Below are 18,742 nucleotides of genomic sequence, written 5' to 3' on the forward strand. Positions count from 1 at the left end.
AACTTAAGCAGTATATATGTGATCTATACTTTGTCTGAAAGGAAACTGAAGCTAGATTTTCTGTAAAGTTTGCTGCAGATTAAAGTCATAGTCTTCAGTTACTCTGTAGTTACTCTCTTGATTGTGTTCATAGAGCTCTGGTTCCTCACCTTCTACCCTCTCATGTGCTGATGTTAACAGTACCAAGCAAGATGGAAAGTGAAACAGCGACTGTTCTGAGTAAGGTGATATCCCAAGACACTATGACTGCAGTAATGTCTAAATATTTATCACACACAAGGCCTAACAGGATAAATTCCTGGTATCAGCTGTGTAATTTTCTTTAATAAAAAAAAAAAAAAAAGTCTTTTAAAAGGTATTTAAGATCCCAGGAGGTGCTAAGAAATAAACTTCAAGCTGTAATGGCTTTTTGAACTTAGGCTTATTATGTAAATCATTATACAGTGAATGAGAATAACTCCATTCTGTCTAAATTTATGGATAGATTAACTGATTTCTATAAAATAAAAATCTGCCTGAACAACAATCTGTGCCTTTTTCAGGTTTGTCTAGTTTTTATCTGTTTATTTAACTTGGACAATGTATCATACAGGCACAAAAACACCCTTAACCTCTTGACTTCCTAAGCAAAAGGACAGATGCCTAAATGAGATCTCTCACTAAAAAATCCTCAAGCAAGTGATTTGAAGAATATTAGAATCATAGATTCATAGAATCGTTAAGGTTGGAAAAGACCCTTAAGATCATCAAGTCCAACTGTTAACCTAGCACTGCCAAGTCCATCTATACCATGTCCTCGAGAACCACATCTATCCATTCTTTAAATACCTCCACGGATGGAGACTCAACCCCTTCCCTGGGCAGCCTGTTCCAATGCTTGACCACTCTTTCCGTGAAGAACTTTTTCCTAATGTCTAACCTAAACCTCCCCTGGTGCAGCTTGAGGTCGTTTCCTCTCATCCTATTGCTTGTTACTAGGGAGAAGAGACCAACCCCCACCTCGCTACAGCCTCCTTTCAGGTAGTTGGAGAGAGCAATAAGGTCTCCCCTCAGCCTCCTCTGCTCCAGACTAAACAACCCCAGCTCCCTCAGCCGCTCCTCATAAGCCTTGTGCTCCAGACCCTTCACCAACTTCATTGCCCTCCTCTGGACATGCTCCAGCACCTCAATGTCCTTCTTGGAGTGAGGGGCCCAAAGCTGAACACAGTACTCGACGTGCGGCCTCACCAGTGCCGAGTACAGGGGCACTGTCACCTCCCTGGTCCTGCTGGCCACACTATTCCTGATACATGCCAGGGTGCCATTGGCCCTCTTGGCCACCTGAGCATACTGCTGGCTCATGTTCAGGCGGCTGTCAACCAACACCCCCAGGTCCTTTTCCGCCAGGCAGCTCTCCAGCCACTCCGCCCCAAGCCTGTAGCGTTGCATGGGGTTGTTGTGACCCAAGTGCAGGACCCGGCACTTAGCCTTGTTGAACCTCATACAGTTGGCCCCGGCCCATCGATCCAGCCTGTCCAGGTCCCTCTGCAGGGCCTTCCTGCCCTCCAGCAGGTTGACACTTCCACCCAACTTGGTGTCATCTGCAAACTTACTGAGGGATTAGAGGAATTTCAAAAGTGATAAGCAGAGCTTGAAATGTTTTTAAACAGAAAAGATAGATTAAAGATAATTTCTAAAGAGCTGTTTTTCATTTCCCTGTTTTTCAGCCACAATAATTCAAACACTTTGTTTTCTTTTACCTTTTCAGGCTTTCCTTTTAAACATACTTTTTAAACTGGAAAAAGAAAAGGAAAAGTAAAAGGGAAACTTTCATGTCTAATAAGAATGTAGAGAGTTAAAAAATTCTTGATCTATATTAATAATGACAGCAACAGAACATTGCAAACGAATTGGCTAGATCTATATTTGACTTATAAAGTCAGAAAATTTGGAGGGCCAATATTTTGTGCGATTCAAACTTCTGTTCAGACATATATTTTTGGGGAAAGTTTCCAGATTTTAAGATATTTATTTGGACCCTTTTGCAGTTTATTTACAGCTACCTCAAAGATTCTTATGTATAACACAGACATATGATCTGTAACTTACAGGTCTGAAGTAAATGATGCTACTCAGTCATTGCAAAACCACAAGTAAATAATCAGGAATCAGGTGAACAGGCATTCAACTCATCTGAACTCATAAAAGCCAGTTTTGAATAGCATACACAGTGCTTTTCTGCTGAAGGTCAAATTCTGACTGATGCAGGAAAGTGCATGAAGTCCATAAACTGCAGCAGCACCATTGAATAAGATGATCACCGATTTCCCCACACACGCTGCTGCAGCTTTGCAGTGTGTTTCAGGTATTAGAAGACCGTGCATTCCTATTTCTTTTCATGGCACATACTAGGAAGCTTAAGAGTCCACACAGCTACACTGTCCCAGCACAGGATGAAAAAGAAGTGGAAAGAAGCAGGAAAGTTTCTTGGGTTTCCTCTCACCTATAATATGGTTTATCCTCAAGACATGCCTTGCCTCCTCCTCACACGTGATTCTCTGAACTTCAATTCTGATGGGATGGATGAAAGTTTGACAAATTACAGGAGTCATTCCAGAGGAACAAATGCCCTAGGAATTTATTTATTTTATGTATGTACTAACAAGGAGCATAAGTTATGTCTTAGCTTTTTCTGTCTTTTTAAGTTACTACCTCTTTCTCCATGTGCTTTTTTGTTGCCGAATCCCTTCCTTTTCTGTATTCCTTGCTTTCTATTTCACATCTATGATATCTGTCCTCCCTTTGACAGAGCTGCCTTCTTTTTGGTCTTTTCTCAATTTTTCCTTCTGTGCAGATGAATTCCTGCAAAAAGGAAAATGGAACATACTAAATAATATTCCAAGGGACCAGACTTCCTGAAAAGTGATGTGCAACTTTAAGGATTTGCAGTGGATTTTTCTCTGAATTTGAACTGGTATGGAGGCAGAATTTGATTACAACAATAGTCATCAGTTAAAATTAAGCAGGTTTTCCATTCCTTTTTACAGGAACAAATAATTATTTGTAGAACCCATTGTGCAGTTAGAAATAAAACAGAAGATACTAATAAAAATGGCCAGCAGACCTTGTACTAGTATAAATTAGTATATTTTTAGTGGATCAGTGGAGAGATGTCAAAATCTATCACATGAGGATCTTACCAGCCATTTTAAAACCATCAGTTAAGAAAATCATCATTATCTTCAATCAATTATCATCATCAATTAAGAATAAATTTTAGTAGTTTCTACAATAAAGTCAATTTGAAAGGTATGACTATAACATCTTACTGCAGTTTTTCCTGTTCTTAATCCATTGATAGGGTTAAAGAGTTCTTTAAACTTTGAATTTATTATTACACTTTTTATATAATTTATTTCATGTTATTTATAAGATTACATTATTAATAGTGAAGCATTGTAATTCAAAGCAAATTTCATTCACTTGTATTTTGCAAAGATTGAAAGATAAAAATATCATATAAAAATTTGTTTCAAATGTTTTGGTAAATGAAGGATTAAATCAGTGATTGTTTAGGTGCTCCACATATTGCATTTAATTTATACTTATTGACTTTGATGCATCATATAGTGCTCTACATTCATATTTCAAACTACCGTTGCAGCCTGAAAAGTTCATGCTTTCATGGTGATATCTTCATTGCCTAGAAGCTACCATTTTGGTTAACATTTCAAGGATCAGGTCAGCAGTCTTCCCAGATAAATTCAGAAGTTAGTACACTCTGCTGAAAAGTCATGCTTCCTCAGAAATTGCTTATAATAGACATATCAAATACACTGGATGATTTGTAATACATGCAAGGACCAGTGGGTCACATTAAATAAAAGTAGATTTAGTAAAATTGTGTAGCCTACACTGTATCATAAATTATTAAACTTAATGAACCTGATCCCCTCTTCAGATTACTCCATGGCTGACACCGGTATAATTTCATTGATATTAATGATTCATTTCCAGTTTCACAGTGATGTAAAACTGGAATAATAGCATGATGATTCAGGTCTAATACTGTTAAATTAGCTGCACCATTTACATTAACAGATGGCAGGCAAATATGTCTTCCTTTGTTCATTCAACCCAGGTGATTAGGGAGTCCTTTTTTCTGTCCACTATTATATGGCACATTAATCTATATGTTTCATATGCACCTATATAACAGCTTTTGGATCCTGATCTTCAGAAATGTAATTTTAGCATGGTGAGAAGAATTAGAGATTGGAGGCTGGCATAGAGGTTATGTCAGAAATGGAATGAAAGTTTTAACTTGAGCTATTACACAAACACCTCTGTCCTCTCAGGGATATTTTCCTACCCTGGTGGATGTCTTTGGTCTCAAATATTGTTAATGAACTGACCAGCCTTTCACTGGGCCATTGCACTCTGTGGGATAGGCTTAGGACTCTGCCATTGGATAGCACAAGCCCATCTTACTGTGCTTGATCGAGGCTCTCCTCCAGGCCAAATGGAATAAACAGATCTAAATTTACCTCCACTTACTGCTTTGAAATTCAGTGAGTGAAAGAGCAACACTGTCAGAATGCACTGATGTTTAAGCTATTACACAAGCTAAATCTAATTAACTCAATGCAATATTCTGATCACAGGGCTTTTTTCACTTAAATACAGACAAGCCATGTGTTGGGCTTTGAAAATTTAAATAAGAAAGAAATGTGATTCTCATGCCTCTGTTACTTGTCCACACCATAGCTGTTCAACATGCCTAAAAATGTATTTATACACAAAAAGCCCTGTGACTGAATATAGTTTTTAATGTGAGTGTTTTTGACATATAGCTTTGCTTTTGACACACTCTAGTTCTTTGAGGTTGCAGTGTTTTTATTGAAGAGAATAGCTATAAATCAACAAATGAATACTGTTACCTAAAATGATTTTATTCTTATCCTTGTTATTTCATTAACATATATTAAAGTGGAATGGAGAGAAAGTCTTTATATAGCAAATACTAAGAGAGCTATGCAGCCAAAATTAGTACCTTTTTAATAATATATTGCTTTGAAACATGGCTAGTCTGAAATATATTTCCCAGTATATAAACATTGAAAAAGATACTGTTTTCTTCGAAACCTGGTACAAATATGTACACAAATACTGACAGTTTAAATCTGACCATTGGAACTGCAATCATTGGAATGTTTGCACAAAACATTTCCTTTTTTGTACTTCTAGGTGTATAAATACACTACAGTCATCCAAAGCTGAGGCTTCCAAAGGAATACGGCTTGCTCAGTGAAAAATCTATATTCTGCAAGTTGGGCACCTTTAGGGAACCTAAGTACTTGAAAGGCTACCAAATAGTAATGGACTTTCAGTGAAACCAATTGGAAGGATTACCTTTGATTAATTTAGGTTTTGTTATGTAATAATGGAATCGTAGTTAAATTTCATAATTTCATGAGAATATGAAAACTGATTATACCATTCAGAATAACTGGTTAAAAACATTTTCACTTTAAAAAATTCCTGAAGTTCTGAAAGTGCTGAATTAAAACTTCTTCCTTTCTCCCCTGCTCTTTGGCTAACTTTTCTAGTTACTGTTAAGTTTTTATTATTGTTCATTATTTGAATATTCATTTTCATCTTTCTAATACAACTACGGTATTTGTTGGATGTCAGAAAAACACAGTGCAGTAACACTTTCATTGTAATACAGGCATTAAATAGATGTGCTGTTATGCAGAATTGTAATTAAGTTCTGTTGCCAGTTTAGCAAGTGGAGTAGTGCAACACTGCAACTACTACAGTTTTCCTGTCTTCTTCCCACCCATTACATTCTCAAGTTTGTACCAAGCAAAAGTATGTAAACTTTTGCTTACAGAGAAGTTTGGTATATCTTTTGTTAGTAGCTTTATCAGTGTCAGGACAATTTACATTTTTTTTGTTTCTGGACCTCCTATGCACTTTTGTTGTCTTTGAATAGCATCGGGACTAGCCTCACTCCAAGTACCATCAGAAGCAGCAAGTGAAAGGCTGTGAGTTTGAACTGCTGGTCAAACAGTTGACACTAGAGCAAATAACTATGATGACGTGATGATAGATACCATGGTATTAAACTGGCACTTGATTGAATGTGGTTGAAATACGAAAGAGGATTTCTATGTGGGAAAATCATTATCCAGAAGAGATAGAGTGGTTTATTATGTTCAGACTTGAATAGTTCTTCACCAAGAATGATGCTACAGATATGTTGCTAACACAGTACCACACAAATTTATTTCTTTGCTAATAAAGAGCCTTTGTGTTTTATTGTTGGTTTTTTTTTTTTATTTGAATTGTCATTAGCAGTATGTAAAAGGAATTATGACTGTATTTTATACTTCCTTTTGCTGATAAATTGTTTTATTTTTTCCATTCATAAATTGCAGTACCTGAATTTATATGTAAATAGAAAAGCCTCACTTGATATATAATAAACTATAATTAAAATCACTTAACAAAACCAAGAAAAATAAAACTTTCCAAAAAGAAAAGGAAACCACACATATCTTGCAATTTGAGCTATGATCTTATTTCTCCTTGAAAAAGAAAAAAAAAACCAAAACTTTCTAACACTCCGTAGAAGTCAACACTTGGCCTCTGTCAGAGCAAGGAAGGAAGCAGATTCCAAAGATAAGGAAATGTAAGGGGTTTGCCAGAAAAGGGTTCCCCCTGCAATACCTTGTCATCACCCTTTCATTAAAAAAATGCTATTATGATACAATATTATTTTTAAGTTTAACTTAATCATTATATACTTGTCTTATGCCTTCAGGAATAACTTTTAAATGTTTCTTCTCTTCTGATAAGCCATTTCTTCAAATACGGGACACCATGAAATATCTTCAATTAGGTACTTGCAGTTTTAGCTGATTGATCTCATGCAATGTCATGTAACCTGAAGCATGTGTTGTGTCTCATTAAAAAAATCCTTCTTCCTCTAGAAGCATGTAGCAGCTGGCATTGATAGCAAAACATCTGTACTCCATCAGTCAGTGGCTATGCCACTCTCTGAATTAGTGTGTTAAGCACACTCCCTGTTCCTGCGCATGCATGTTCATGTTACAGACTAACTAGCTAAATGTATAAAATATTCACTTCACAAATATGAATTTGACTATCCAAAAATCCTGAGTTTTGTACCTTTCATTTGGAATGTATTTTAAAAGGCCAATGGCATTGAATGAAGGACTTTGCAAAGCTTCTTTCAAAGTAGAACCATTCTTATTAGGATTTGATCTACTGCTGGAGGTGTTTTCTTCTGTTTAAATAGATAAATTTAATAAAAATGAACTTAAGATATTTGCAATGTTCTTGACTTATTTTTTATCAATGGAAGATAGAGACTAGAAGGCCTATGGTGATATCTTGCTCCAAAGCTCACAGAAGTTTTGAATCCTCCTTAATCCTGAAGTTTGTTCTATGCTCTTTTTCTCAGCACAGTTTTGCTTTTAACATTTGACTTCTTGACAGATTCTCCAAGACATCATTACATCATTTCATGCAACACAGAATATGCACCCTAGTGCCCATAAACCCCCTTTGATTACCTCCATGCAAGGTACAAACTAGTGTTATGTCATTTATTTTGCATTGTCTTCTATGTTATGAACATCCTTTTAGTGATTCCATTGCATAGCTTGTATACATCTATTGCATCTGAAGTAATAAAACTCTAAGAGCACAAAATAGGTAGGTTTTTCCTCTTATTATAAATCAAAATAAATAAAAATTTTGCTATAATTGAGAGCTGTACATTTTTAGGCAGTTCCTTTCAGCAACAGCATTTTAATTAGGGTTACCCCAACCCTTCTCAAGGGAACGTCTTATTAGAATAAGAATGACTAATGCAACTGCTCTCCTGAAAGCAAAAGCCTTGTAAGCTGACAGTACTGTGCCTTTCTGTCATTTAGATTCTAATGCTGATTAAAGTCAAATTCCAGTCAGAGGTAATGCTCCAGCTTTGGTAGTAATGTCATTCTGGGGAAAAAAAAAAATAGTATTTTACATATAATTCACTAATATGCATGCCAAAGCAACTGTGTGTTGTTGAGAAGCTGGAGAAGAAGAGTTAGGCTGAGATGCAAAGACACTTAATCTGAGTATCCTCTTCACAACAGAAAACAACTGGCTAGTATAAATCCTTCATGATTTACTTGTGTATGACGAATGAGAGTTACTTGTGTATAAAAAGGGATACTTCATCCTCTTCTAAGATGAAGATAGAAATATACTCAACTGCAGACCAATTATGATGATATTCAGGTATTTTGAAGTCTGTTGAATAGGAAACATTGAGCTGCACTTGTGTGATGATTAGCTTCATTGAGTTCTACTAGCAAATGTAGTACTTAGCTTCAATCAATGCAGAGGTTAGGTAAAGTAAGTTTACTGTATTGATGGATTTCATAAGGGATATATGGAGCCATCTGGAAAGGGGTCACTCTTATGAACCTGCTGAAAGAGCTGGCACTGTGGATTTCATAGAAAGTAGCCACAGACTTCATCAGATTACTATACCTGAATTGTGAGACAGCTGCATACTCTCAATCTTGCCTTACTTACAGACTGCAGCGTGCAATTACTTGCAAACAACTATTGATTCTGTTAAAAATAAATAGGAATCTATTACAGGGGAGACTGCCATTTCCAGTGTTCAGAAATGTTTTATTGCCTTCCTGTTGAAATAGTGATGTCTTGCTCCAGGAAAATTATAAGCCTAGGGAAAAAAAAGTATTCTACATCTTTGGGGGAAAAGGTCTGGGGACTGCATCACTATTAGAGAGATTCAGGATCAAATTTATGGGCTAATATCTGAAAATGGGAATCCCAGGCAGCTGAGAATCTAGAAGAAACAACAGGGCAGTTTAAATGTTTAACTGCTTAAAAGTTACGTACATGCAGCTGATCAACCTCAAGCTGTTGGGAGCTATGAAACAGTATGTCTTTGTAAGGCAAAAAGACAGGGAAAAGGAGATACCTATGCTAAAGCTATTATAATTATTAATCATTCATATAATTACATTTTCCTTTAGATTTTTTATTCCTTTTGTACTGAGTAGTGTTGTTTCTGTAGTTAACACATGCTTGGAATAATCATTAATAAATCTCATGGCTAAGTGTTGTTTTGCAGATTCTGTCTTACACTAGACACTTAAGTGCACTGCATTTTATCACTTCCTAAATACGTATGATTTTGCATCTGGTGAAATTTTCAAATGATATCCTGTGCAGAGCCAGGTTAGGTCAGTATTTAGATGACAAACATATAAGGAACCATTAGACAGAGAGTCATCTAGAAAGAACTAATTTTATTAGCAGTAGTTCTTTTTTCTGCCACCAGAACTGAAATGCTACCCAACCACACTTGGGAGACGCAGTGCTTTATTCTTGAAATCTCTGTCTTCTCTATAAGGCATATCCAAGTAGGCTCTAGGCCACTCCGCTTTGGAGTCAAGCTAAGCATCCACTCTAGCAATCACAGGATGCCAATGATCATAAAAGCTGAGTCTGTCAAACCAGTTACTGAGGTCAAATGTTACATAGTGCATTCTACAATAAGAGGGAAGGAAGCTCTTGTGTGCTGCTGGGAAAGGCAAACATAGGCTTTCTGTACTATCAAGTACTCCTTCTAGGTCAAGCACAGAGTGAACCTGTGATTCCCAACTAGAAGACACAGAAACCTGAGCTTCTCATCCAGAAAGGTTCTTTTCTTTTTAATATTTTTTTCAGTTTATGGTTATGAAAAGAGCTGAAGAAATCTCTTGAAGCATATATGTGAGATGATTGAAAAGTTTTACATTTATAACATGATAAACATTTGATTGAGTGCAGCCTGAGGGACACTGTTCAAATATTCATTTGCTAGCCCATCAAATGAGGTGATTGTCCCGCTCTACTCTGCAGTGGTGCAGCCTCATTTTGAGTACTGTGTGCAGTTTTGGGTGCCACAGTACAAAAAGGACACAAAGCTACTAGAGAGTGTCCAGAGGGGAGCCACGAAGATGGCGAAGGGGTTAGAGGGGAAGCTGTATGAGGATTGGCTGAAGTCACTTGGTCTGTTCAGCCTGGACAAGAGGAGACTGAGGGGAGACCTCATCGCAGTCTACAGCTTCTCACAAGAGGAAGAGGAGGGGCAGGCGCTGATCTCTTCTCCCTGGTGACCAATGAGAGGACCCAAGAGAACGACAGAAAGATATGCCAGGGGAGGTTTAGGTTGGACATTAGGAAAAGGTTCTTCACTCAGAGGGTGGTGGAGCACTAGAACAGGCTCCCCCGGGAGGTAGTCACGGCACCAAGCCTGACAATATTTAAGAAGCATTTGGACAACGCCCTCAGACATATGGTGTGAATTTTGGGGTTGTCCTATGTAGGGACAGGAATTGGACTCAATGATCCTTGTGGGTGCCTTCCAACTCAGGACATTCTATGACTCTATGATTCTATAAGGTCCAATAAGGTGAGCAATAGGAAGGCATAAAGACAGTATACAGTTAGAGAGAGACTTCAAATTATTCAGCTGAGTTCAAGAGCAACTACAACATGCAAGCAGGTATAGCAGCCAAAAAGGAAAGTTTTATAAATCTCAGTAAACACTTTAAATTGTATTAAGATGCACAGACTGGGGTTAAACTATTTATACACTTCCATTGAGAAACATTGCTACTTTCCTAAAAAGTCCATGAATAACTTTACTCTTCTGCTTAACATTAATCCTGTTTATATAAACTGCATACATATATGATTTTTCTGTAGAATTTCAAATATAGCATTCTTGAAGTTAATAGGTACATTGGAGTGGCAAGAGCCACAAATAAAAGGAGACTGAAATCAGAAATAGATGAAAACACAGATATTGCTACATCAGCAAACAGAGAAGTGCCAGCAATTCTGGCTAATCAAAAGAGTCATCTTTGTATCTAAAACAATAAATGTAGGTGTTTTGACATATTTAGATGCTATGTGTAATACCACAACGGAATCTTGGATTCTTCTTGAAAATGAAAGGTAGAATTTTGCACAATTAATTGATTAAACATCTTCTAAATAAAATATGTAAAATGTAATAAGATTATGAAATCCATATAGTCAGTTTATTCTTCAAAATGTGAATGTTTCATCTGTCATTTGGTTCTAAATTAGAATTTTACATTTCAAGTAGGTTGATGGTTGCAAGAGGATTTGACAATTTCAGATACAATGGAAACTTTCTATGGTACAAGGATGCGGAGAGAATTTTGCTCTGCGCGAGTGAGTGAAATCCCTTTGTATAACCCACTTCACATGCTACAAAGATTTGCTGCCATAGTTCTTGTGGGGCTAAAAATATAGTACTTCTTAGACACAGAGAAAAACCCCAAAACTGGATACACATGGCACTGTGAGAAGAGGCATTTCTATTCTTTAAGCATGAACTCACCTTTCAGTCACTGTGAACTGTTTTTCAGTGTTTCGGAAAATCCCACAACAACTAGCAGTCAACACAGAAGGAAAAACTACATCCTGAGGATAACGTGCAGGCTTCAAAAATCAGAGAAGCACCTTAATTACTTCTAAGATAACTACTTTCTTTAAAAAACAAAATAGATGATGTGAAAAGGTGCTACTACATTATTATTTCAATCTCAAAACAGAGGCTTGATCTAGTCATTTCATTAGCCTGTAACACCAGGCTGAACTCTGTGTTAATCAGCTTCTTCAAAGCCTCCATTTTTAGGTAAATGAAATTCCCTGTCCATTGGCTAAGGCAGACAGGTTTTGTGTAGGACAATGCTTTGAAAGTTCCCCGCAAAACCAAGTCCTTTTAACTTCCAGATTTCCAACTTTTTTTCAGTTCTTAGGCCTGCAGCATTGTAGCTTTAATTTATGTTAATGAATGATTGGATTATGCTACTGTTGCCAGAGCATCTGATATGCCTGCATCGCTGCTCTGTTCTGTGACAATGCCTTCAGTGATTAGCTGGGCACATTTAAACATTGTTTGCACTGATGTATAAACTTCTGTGCAGCTTTTAAGCAAGAAGATAGTGGCAAAAACTTTGTGTATGTGGCAGACGGAGAGCCAAGTACAACACATCAGTGCCGGATTAGTCGGCACTGCTACACAGTGGAGAGAGAAAAGATTAAACGTTCTTAATTTGCTAGTTATGTTGGAGACTCTTTACAAGTAGGAATAACCTTCAGGTCTCTTTTTTTCAGTTTAACTCATTAATTAGTAGTCACATCTGTTTAATCTGTTTGCATGTTTAGATTCTGTATTATATTGATTTCCAGCAATTTCTTCAGCCCTGTCACATCGAAGTTGTACTTGCAGAATGCAAACTTATTCCATTAATATTTTTTAAGATTTCCATAGATCGCCCCATTCTTAGCTAGGAGGACAAAAATCAAGATAATGAAAAATTTCTGGAATAGAGAATTTAGTTCAAGTAAGTAAAAGTCTCCACTGGGCTTTCTTTCTGTTATCCTCTATTTCTCAGTTAATGTTAATTTCAAAAGTAGATCCCATTTATTGTATTTTCATAGTGTTTTGTCCTGCACTTTTAAATAGAAGGCAACAAGAGTTGTTATCCAGTCCAGCAGCTAGTGATTGATGACAGATATAGATTCAATTTGCCTGAGACAGGAAGAAAGAGAACTTGGTCCTCATACTTCCTCATTTTTTGTAGCAAACACTAATATACTAAACTCAAAAAAAATCCTCCTCTGCCAGTGTTACAAGCACTTGTCAATGTTCATTTTATGTGAGCCAAATTCATTTATTTGTGTTACACTAAGAAAGAATTCAGCTACAGTTTATTAATATCTCTGATATGTAAAGCTTGGTATTTTCCCCTGTAATTCCATCCCATATCCTTCAATGAAATCCAAAAATTGTTAAGAGTTTTGCCACAGGTGTCACTTGGGCTATGATTTCAGGCCTGTTTCATGTAACCCAAGATCCAGCAATTGAATGCCTCTGTAAACCTCCATTCCTGTGACTCACTGGAACTCCATGTGTGGGGTACTGTGAATGGGCATAAAACCTTGCAAGAATCACATTTTCCAAAGGTTCCAAGTAGCTTAGGAGTCTGAGTTTCATTTTCAAACACAATTTAGCCACTAAGGAGCCTTTGAATCACAATTAATTGTCGCTGAGCCATTTAGGAGAAAATATATGAAAAAGACTTGGGCAGGTCAATGCAACATACCCTCCCTGTCCAAGCCCAATATCCTCCATATTTGGAGCTCATCCAAGAAGGAAGTGTGAGGTCAGAACCCCTCTTTTATACATTATTTACTTATTTATGCCAAACTAAATAGTTCAGCATGAAATGTTTAGAAACACCCAGTTGAGACAGTCCTGGGCTCAACAACAAGGAGTTTGTGATTTGGAAAATAAGCATCACCCCGATCTCCCATGGTAGCGTGATAATTACATTGGCAGTTGAATCAAAGATGTCACAAGCATAGGCATGCATGCACACACAAACACGCACAAAGCCTATCAGTCCCCAAATCTGACAGATTCCAGCATTTTGAATTTCTTTTTCATATATTTTGAACACTTGCTTAATGTATCCTGCAGTTAAATACACCTTGTTTTCTAAATATGTTAAACAAAGACCATCTTCAATGTGTTTTGCAAGCTGTGAAATATATTATCTTGCAGTCTTTCTGTACTTAGAAACTTCTGTATTCTTATCCCTCTGATTGTGTAAAGTATAAACTTCTCTGGAAGTCCATGGAAAAACATCACTACAGCAGCAAAGAAAATAGTTGATGCTATGGATTGTGCCCTCCAAATTTTTGCATATCTTAAAACACTCTAATTTTTTCTTCAGAGAATTCACAGCTCCATCTTCAGTAAATGAAACAAGAACTGCTTACTAATACTACTGACAATATTTGTTTGAGAAACCTAAGTTAATAATGTAAATGAAGTGGAAGTAGCTCTTAGCAAATATATCCCTTAAAGGCTTTAGAATGAGAGCCAGCCTATAGAAATAATATTTCTCTGTAGAATGACAGTTTTAAAATGACTGCAATGATTTGTAGGGTAGGCTATTAAATTGTACTATTTGTATACAATGCTTGCTCTTAACAGCCTCACAGCATCTATTTGCAAGTAATTACCCTTACTGTGGTATTTGCCATGTGCCATCAACTTGGCTTACCATTACATCTACTGGTAAGTAATACAGCTAGTGAACTCGTAGGTAAAAGGTAAATGTTGAAAGGTTTCATTGTGGACCACCATGTGCAAAATAACTGAGAGTAGAAATAGATAATGCTGATGAGGTGTTTTAAGACTCCATTGACCTTATATCCCATTTCTTAACAATTTTCCAGTGATGTAAATAACAGTTGTTCTATACCTCCTCTTCAATACTTACTCTGTTGGCACAGTTGTTGAATATTAAGAACACATGGCTCCCAGGCTTGGGGACAACTTCTGCTGTGGTATGCTTCAGAAAAACAGGTTGCTTCTTGCTGCCAATCCAGAAGAGGTTTCCAATTAACTTGTAAACTCGTAGTCCACCTATCTGCAGTAATAGAAACCTGAGACTCTTCAGTTTGCTTTATGGCACATATTATTATTCTGTGCACAGATTCACAGAGCAATGGTACAGGCTTTTTCTAGAAGGACATTATAATGTGAGTCAGCTACAGCCATGAATTTTATTAACTTTTTTTGTTAGGAACTGCATTAAATGGCAACACCAATGCACAGATGAGCTCTGCAATGTTCCTATTCCAAGGCTGAGCAGATGGCTGTTTCGATGTGTGCTTGCTTTCATGTTCTCCATTTCATGCAGTGTCCCTTATCTTAAGCAACCCACTTATATTTATGCTGCCGGAGAGCCTTTAAACTTGCTGGAAGTTTATGGAGTAAAGGGATGGTATGGTGGAAAAGCCAGAGGGAAAACTCAGATAAGACTCCGGTTGCGCTTTCTCCTCTACTTGATTAACTCAGGAAGCTGCTTAGATTTCCAGTCTCTTTTGTGGCAATGGAGGAACTAATTTGGTAGGGAAAACCCAGCTGAACCCTATTTCAAAATCAGAACAAACCAAGGGTCTAAAAATTTCCAGTAATACTCTCCTTCTTTCTCTCGCAACATAATTTTTGTTACTTTTTTTCCTTTTCCTTTTTAGCTCTGTACAAAGACCCAATTTACATCTAACTGTAAAATAATTTTTGGAAGGAACAAACAATTCAAACAGTAGAGAAAAACAAGAACTACAGGTGCACAGGTCCTTTGAAAAGTAAGTCACTGATGTTACAAGAGATGTATTCAAACTGAACCACTGAACCTTTAGAGGCCACTGTTCTGTTCCCATTGCAGCTGGTATTTTCCTTCTAATTTGCATTTAAATGCGGGCAGATCCAGATATTCACTCTTCTTTCCTCGACAGACTTCTATTGCAGGTGGTGCAAAATGCCCAACTTTTTTTTTTTTTTTTTGGATCAGTCTCCAACCGGTGCTGTGACATGTTCCTCAATGATACATGGAATTATGGAGCAGTCCTATCTTCTATGTGGCCCAGCCCACTCCCAGCTAACGGATGACTTTACAGCAGGAAGCCTGTGGATGAGGAGCTGTTACTTTGCCTTATTACCCCAGCACCTGACTGATTGCTGTGACATGAAGTGGTCTGGAGCAACTTGCATGTGCTGCCAACTTGTTAGTGAGACAGAGGCTATGCAAGCGCTATGGGATGAGAGTGTTATGCAGCTCCCCAGAATCTGGCTTTAGTCAAAATGTGGAAATCTGTGTAGCCTGCAGATTACTAGCAGTGTCTGGTTAAACTGTCTCCTGTTAGGATTTGAGAGTAGAACCTCAGCCGCAAGGAAATGGAATGCAAAAAACAGTGTTAAATCATGTTAAATATAAAGTATGCTTAAATGGTGAACAGTAATACTTCACTTTCCACCTGTGATCACCGTGCACTCCAAATATTGTACTTTATTTCCTTATTATCCCAGTTGAAGAAGTAGCACAAGAATGCAATAATCATGAGATTCAACAGCCAGTGAGGAGCTAGTGAAGGAATCGGTTACCAACTGTGGATCCTACCATGTTTCAGTCTACAGATACTCTAGAAAGACTTGCTTCTTTCACTGGAATGGGTGTCCACAGTTCTCACCAGCTTTCTTATGCCATTTAGACTTCATATCAAGGAGAAGAACATTTTCAGATATGCAGAAAGGAATATGGAGCAAATCATCAGTAAATAGTGCCTAACTCCCTTTGCCTTAAACAATTCTATGGCTTGAACTCCAGCCAACGAGCAGTTGCTGACTGGCATTTGGCTTTTATTTTTCTTTAAGCATCAAACTCCCAATGTCTCTTTATCCATTCTGACTGACCCTCTCAGTCACACTTACCTACTCCCCTTTGCTTCACTTCCTGCTATTTCATACAGATAAAAAAGAAAAAGCTTCACAACACCTTGTCGAGGCCTGGAGAAATTAAACAACTAGCTCAAGACATGAAAAGAAACTGATATAAAAGCTGAGTCAGGAGTCTATGTCCTGTGCCATAATCCCCGTTTCAATTTCTCTCCCTGACATACATGTATATCATATATCATCAATATGCATAAATACTTTCTTTTATTTTAATTTTGAAATACTAATTTACTGTTTTAGCATGGCAAGTTTTCAAATGATCTTTTCCTAGCTGAACATCATGGATATGAGCATTAGTTGCACAGTAAGAACAGACTGAAAAGGCTAAAGGCAGTGCCGGGGAATCAAAACTAACACCCATTACGATCCATATTCCTTTCTATATAAGGGGGAGAGTCTTTATATGAGCTAAACTCCTCGAGGTCTTGTTCAGACATGAAACCCAATCAGCCAAAAGTAGCAGGGGGAGTAATGCCATGTATTTCCAAAACTCCCTACAGCTGGTTGTGCACCCTTCGTATCACAGATACCCAAGCTTTCACAGCCTAATTTAGCCTCTTTTTCATTTTAATATTTTTAAATCCAACTAGAAAAATTGTATCATCTATGCACAGCGGGATGTCCCATTATACGTGAAATAAGCTTTACTGGTATTACAGAAATGACAAGTTCGTTCTTGACTCTATGTACAAAGCATAATTCAGTTCCGTAAAGCTTATTGCATTTAGACAACCCAATAGCATATGTGAGCCTTATGTTATTCTGCCCTTTCACAACATTTACAAACTGATATATATCTCTTCAAGAGGATAAATGTTTTCCTAAGTCAAAAAATGTCAGCTTTAGCTTGGACTGCATTAGCTCTATTGAGTTCTTCAAATACACACCAGGTTAATGAAGACTAAACCATGGTGGGCTATGCTTTTTGATAAATATTGAAGTGCTCTTTGATCCTGATAACCCACAAATGTTCAGCATGAGTGAGTTTTCACGGTCAGCATGCAATGATTTTGATATTTGACTTAATCTGTAGCCCAGTGTGGTTTATTTTCCTTATCTGGATGGTATGCTTAGAACAAGAAAAGACAGAGAAATTAAAAACAGCACAGTAGTAGTGTTCAAAAGCCTTTTTTCTTTTTTTCCTGTTTTGTAAGAATTCTGAGTCAAGTTGACCCATGGCTTAAAGACGTCTCTATACACAAGTCTTTGCAAACAAAAATGCACTGCGATGCCCCCCCTTATGCTGGACAAACTGTCTCCACTTTTGCACTGGAGACTACAGTTCAGCTTTTCACTCACTCAGTGTCTTTGTATCAGACTGGGAATTAATAATAACAATATTTTGTACTTGTATCAGTGCTTATATAGCACCTTTTTATCCCAGGCTCTCAAAGCACTTTACAAACATTAATTAATTAAGTCTCACAGCAGCCCTGTGAGGCAAGGAGCTATTAGGTGAAATAATTCCTTTCGGTTTCTTGCCTTTGCCATAGGGAAAAGAACCAGCATAAAGAGCTTAGTTTGTGCCAAAAAAATATAGCCTAGAAATAATGCTGGCAGGGCTGTATGTCTCATCACTGCAGGAAGCAAGTACTCAAAATCCTTATGCATTAGCAGAACAAGGAGCAGTACCACAATCCCTGAGCTGATGGAGAGGAGGGAGCCAGTAGTCTTCACTAGCTGAGCACGGAGACTTTCTAGGCATGCAGGTTATTATTTTAATCATAAGAAATAAAAAGCGAGAGCTTGCCTGCTAAGTTTTCTAATGCTCTTGTGGGTCCTTACTAACAATGCGTGACTCCTCAAACGGCAGTTAAGGCCAACTGGTACATAATTGAAAAGAATGAGAGTTGCCACATTTCTAGGCATGAAGAATTACCAACACAAGCTGAAGTTGTTTCCTGGATCTGATAAAATTAGCAGTAACCAGGTTATTATACAAACAAGCCAAACATGAAAGAACACAAAGATAAAGGATGACAGATAAACATGTGACAAAGCGTTGTTTAAAAAATGAACACTAATGTTTCAGGCAATGAGTTCAGATGCTGAAGCACAAAACCTCAAAAATAATACAGTGATCTTGATGTCTCATTTAGGGGCACATTTGGTGGTTTCAGGATTTTTTGCCATTCTAAAGGGGCAGACAGGGGAAAGAGACTTAGAGCTCACAAAGAAAAAACAGACTTAGAGCTTGCAAAAAAACCCCACCTCCAAACCTAGACTTATAGCTTGTAAAAAAAATAATGCCATCTGAATTCAATGTTTAGCCAAGCACTGTTTATCAGGGTTTCATTCTGTGCACTAAGAACATAA

This window comes from Nipponia nippon, unplaced genomic scaffold (genome assembly GCF_047370975.1).
Source record: "Nipponia nippon isolate SJK-2023a ecotype South Korea unplaced genomic scaffold, ASM4737097v1 scaffold_5, whole genome shotgun sequence".
NCBI classification, from domain to species: Eukaryota; Metazoa; Chordata; class Aves; order Pelecaniformes; family Threskiornithidae; genus Nipponia; species Nipponia nippon.